The sequence below is a fragment of the Pecten maximus genome, chromosome 15 (genome assembly GCF_902652985.1).
Source record: "Pecten maximus chromosome 15, xPecMax1.1, whole genome shotgun sequence".
Classification (NCBI taxonomy): domain Eukaryota; kingdom Metazoa; phylum Mollusca; class Bivalvia; order Pectinida; family Pectinidae; genus Pecten; species Pecten maximus.
The window spans coordinates 31,148,507-31,153,385 of NC_047029.1; positions in this window are offsets into that span (position 1 = coordinate 31,148,507).

Here is a 4,879-nt window from a genome sequence, read left to right on the forward strand (position 1 = left end):
AACAACAATTGGGAATTATGATCGTCAGTGTATCATAAACGGACTATAGTTATGGAAACCAGGGATGTTATTATTTAAAAATGGACAATCAACAATTGGGAAATTATGATCATCACGTGTATCATACGGCTTACTTGTAAGCTGTCCTTGTCGGTAAATGTGACATTGTAAATAGATATTGAGGTAAGCAGTCACTGTTGGTTACTGTTACATTGTTAGTAAAGATTCAGGCAGGCAATTGATTTTGGAGGACATGTAGAATCCTTGATATCAAGTTTTACTAGTAATATCTTATATAACGATAAACCATCGTTGATATAACTATAGGCATAATTAATGAACTCCTCCAATGAAATCACTATTACATAAACACCCGTGTTAGGTCCTCTCTGTATAGTACAGGAGATATTGAGTATAAACCCTTTGTCCATGACAAATACATCTATGTAGAACCAACATCCATTACAACAAATAGATCTGACGGGGGAGGGGGGTAAATTCTACTTTCCATATAATACGTCCTATGTATACTATAGATGAACCAGAGTTGCTCCTCATTGTCGATATAGTGAATATTTCCGTTGTATAGAAGTTAACATTTTTTCAGCGTAACCAATGAACCATTGAGATGACCTATGTAAGCTTTGTCTGCTTTTCTATCATATTGAAGTATATTGTGATATACATTGTATATCGTATTGTATATAGATAACGAAAATATATATAAGAAAACCAATATACGAACCAGAGAAGAAGATAATTCGAATTGGTTATATTGAAAATATTGCATAGCAATTACTAGAGTTTCGAACAAAATAAAGAACTACATTGTTTGTCATGAAAGTTGTTTGTTTTAAAATCCCAAGGCCACAAAATAATGTACAATCAATCCTAATGTTCTCTTCGTATTGTATTTAAATGAGAGTAGACATCATGGTTCTTCGATATCGTATACTAAATAATCAGTAGAAACAGAAACGTAATCAAGTTATGGACGAAATTGTCAGAACGGACAGATCATTCAAGAAAGTATGTTCCATTTTGTTCCGGATTATAGTAATCTAGTTTCACTAGCATACCACATGTATTTGTGTGTATATATATACACACTAATTTTTCAATGAAGTAGTATTCATACACGTGACACCAAGGCCACCGGTTATATTTACCTGTTGGAGAACCACCTTTACCATTGCTTAAGCGATTACGATATATACTACGATATGTTGATAATGAAACGTGAACCAGGTTATTTTAAGGTTCATGACTAGACCTCCAGTAAATATTGAAATAATTTGTACAAACTAAATTACGTATGATGACACCAGTCGTAGATTTTTTTTATCTCGTTCTACCCGTTGTGCTGACGTCAGACTTCGAATGTTTATTTTCATTTTCAGAAAAGATTGATAATTCAATAAAAATGCATTTTAAATTGTTCCAGAGCAACACATGTTTACTTTATTATGAAAAAATGACTGTGTCAATGATCACAGCATAAGGTGTTTGAACAATTGAACGTGATCCTCAATACTAGACTCTAGACTTCAACAACAATCAGATAACAACTACATTTTGCTTAATCTAAAAATAGGCATAGGATGTTTATGTTATACAATACTGCAGTTCGGAATGTAAAAGGAAGCTTCGGCAGTGATAAAATATCAGCCATCAGGTAAGTTATATTATACATCTTAAAATTAGAAATAGTATTGGAATGTAGTTGTTGATTAAATCAATTGTGATAAAACACTTGTAAAACGTAGCACGCGCTAAGAGCTGTACATCATCAAAGCATTTCGTTTAGATGGATATTCCTAACTCCGTAGGACTTATTTAGCTTGGTCAAGGTATTTGATATGGGCAGAACATTTCTCAAGTATATAATATTGAAAGAATATTCAGATTGATTCATTAATAACAGTACGATTATTTGTTAATTGCTTCTTTAATGTTATTCTTGCGGGCTAATCATCCTTAGAAATAGAATATAAACAAGACAATGACTTGATAGATAATTTCTTACACATATATTTATGTTTCTTATGTATCCTGGTGTATGTAACTGTCGTTTACCATTTCAGTACAGTTTTAACATTTTTTACCTCTTTTTTATTGTAGATATTGCTCGTCTTTTTCATCCAATACGACCTTAGACTGCATATGTTCTAAAAAAGGTGAAAAATATCAACTTTTCCCTAAAATGGATGTATCCCCGAACGAGAGGATAAGATCGAACACACTTCAACCTCCCACACAACAGAGACAGCCCGCCGATTCTCCAGTATGTGACGCAATAGTAATAGCGATCTCTACAGATGAAAGAACATACAGTGTCTCTCTCATTCTTTACAAACACCAAGAAAATCGGCAGACTTGTATCCATACAGGACCGGAAGTGATAGATGTACCATTGGTGATACGATGTATTTGTAGTATGACATCAAACTCATGGATTGTCCACTTTGTTGCCGATTTTCTCGCAGTAATGATCAAGGCAAGCAAAAAGGCACATATGACATCTGCTGGTGAATCTTTTGATGAGTCTGTGACCTAGAACTGTTAAAAGGTTGAAATATTTCAATAAAGATACTTTTATTATAATATTGCATACTTTGTAGATATAGGAGTTTAGAGATCTATTTTCCATATAATACATCCTATGTATATTATATATGTACCAAAGTTGTTCCTCTTGGTCAATGTAGTGAATAATATTTTCGTTGTATGCTAGTTAACATTTTTCAGCGTGAACAACGGAATATTGAGATGACCTATGTAAGCTTTGACTGCTTTCCTATCATATTGAAGTATATTGTATAAAATATATAACGAATATATATATACAATGTATAAGACAAACAATATTCGAGCCAGAGCAGAAGATAATTCGAATTAATTATATTGTAAATGGTGCAGGGCAATTACTACAGTTTCGAACAAAATAAAGAACTACATGTACATTGTGTGTCATGAAAGTAGTTTATTTTAAAATCCCACGGCCACAAAATAATGTACACTCAATCCAAATGTTCTCTTCGAATTGCATTTAAATGAGAGTAGACATCATGATTCTTCGATATCGTATACTAAATAATCAGTAGCAACAGAAACGTGATCAAGCTATGGGCGAAGTTGTACCGGTTCAGAACGGACAGATCATTCAAGAAATATGTTCTGTTTCGTTCCGGATTCTAGTAATCTAGTTTCACTTTGTGTATTTATACACGTAACACCAAGGCCATCGGATATATTTTACCCGTTGGGGAACCCCCTTTGACATTGATTAAGCGGTTACGGTACATACTACGATATGTTGATCATGGAACGTGAACCAGGTAATTTTAAGTATCACAAACACGTCCTTATTATTTACGTAACATATAAATAATGTTTTTATGTCGTTATGTTTTACTCATCGAGCTACCAGAGGTTAAGCCGATGTTTTAGATATTTTGTTTATTCTACACAGATTATTGGAGAACACTAAACAAAGCTGTTTCAATAAATTATAATCACTGGCTTAAATATTCATGTCTAACTCCGAGATATAATTTCTCATTATCGACATTTTAAGAAAGGCGAGATAATTCGACAGAAAGTTTATCAAAAATGTTTCAGAGAATCACAGTTCAGATAACATACTTTTTTTGTTTTTGTTTAACGCGTATTAACAGCCAGGTTCATTTAGGACGTGCAAGGTTTTGGAGGTGGAGGAAAGCCAGAGTGCCCGGAGAAAAACCACCGGCCTACAGTCAGTACCTGGCAACTGCCCCACGTAGGTTTCGAACTCGCAACCCAGAGGTGGAGGGCTAGTGATAAAGTGTCGGGACACCTTAACCACTCGGCCACCGCGGCCCCCTCAGATAATATACTGTTAATCATTTACATGGTTTACATGAATCGACACACACAGTGTTTGTATATCTATAACTGTCAAAGACACATGGGTTGATCAGGCCGAGCCATCCTCAGGAGGTTAGCAGACCTCCTCCTGACGCGACCATCTCGAGATGGGTATGGTCCGGTCTAGGCCACACTCTCCTAGAGCCACTACCTTGGGATGATCCAGCAGACGTTGGAGACAAATGTTCCGCTCAACGGTGAGTGTCTCATAGTGTTTGAGATGGACACCCACTGCTACCCTCCATGGTCCATGCAACTCAAAGTCCACAGGGGGGTATGTGTTGGGTTCACTGAACACAACAATGCCTCCGACAACATTCACTGGAATGCTTTGGGTCTCCGCCACGGCACCCGAATAGCTATAGGCCAGCAAATCCTCGACGGTATGTCCACTGCTCTTTCCCCAGATCTGGCGGCTGGGCCTGTCAAGGTGGAAATGACTGTCGATGACGTCAGGGCTGCTGGGCGCGCTAAGGGTAGGCAACGACGTCTCCTCGTCATCGGAATTGACTTCATCCACCACGTAGAGCTCTTCCAGACCTGGAGGTAAATCAGCTTCGGCCGACGACTCTGGGATGCAGTGCTGTTGCGGCTGCTTCCTCGAATAGTGGTTCCACTGTTAGTCGGACAACTCTAAAGTTGTAAAACTCTGTTCGTTGCGCCGGCGTACAGACGTCAAACATAGCGATCAGACATCTCCAGAACATTAACACAGCAGGAGAGTTCACAGGATGTAGAGAGAACTCTGTAGGCTCTTGGACGCCCAACAAAGTACAAGCTTGCCGGAAGACCTCGAGGTGACAAGGATCCAGGACGCTCCCTTCCGGAATCATCCTCGACTCAATGACTTGGTCCACAACTGCCTGGAGAGTTGTTTTCCTGCCATATGCTAGGCGAACCAATGATTTCAAAGCCTCTATCTGGTTGGGGACGTTAGAACTGACGTCGGAAAACACCATCGGTAAGTGCTTGG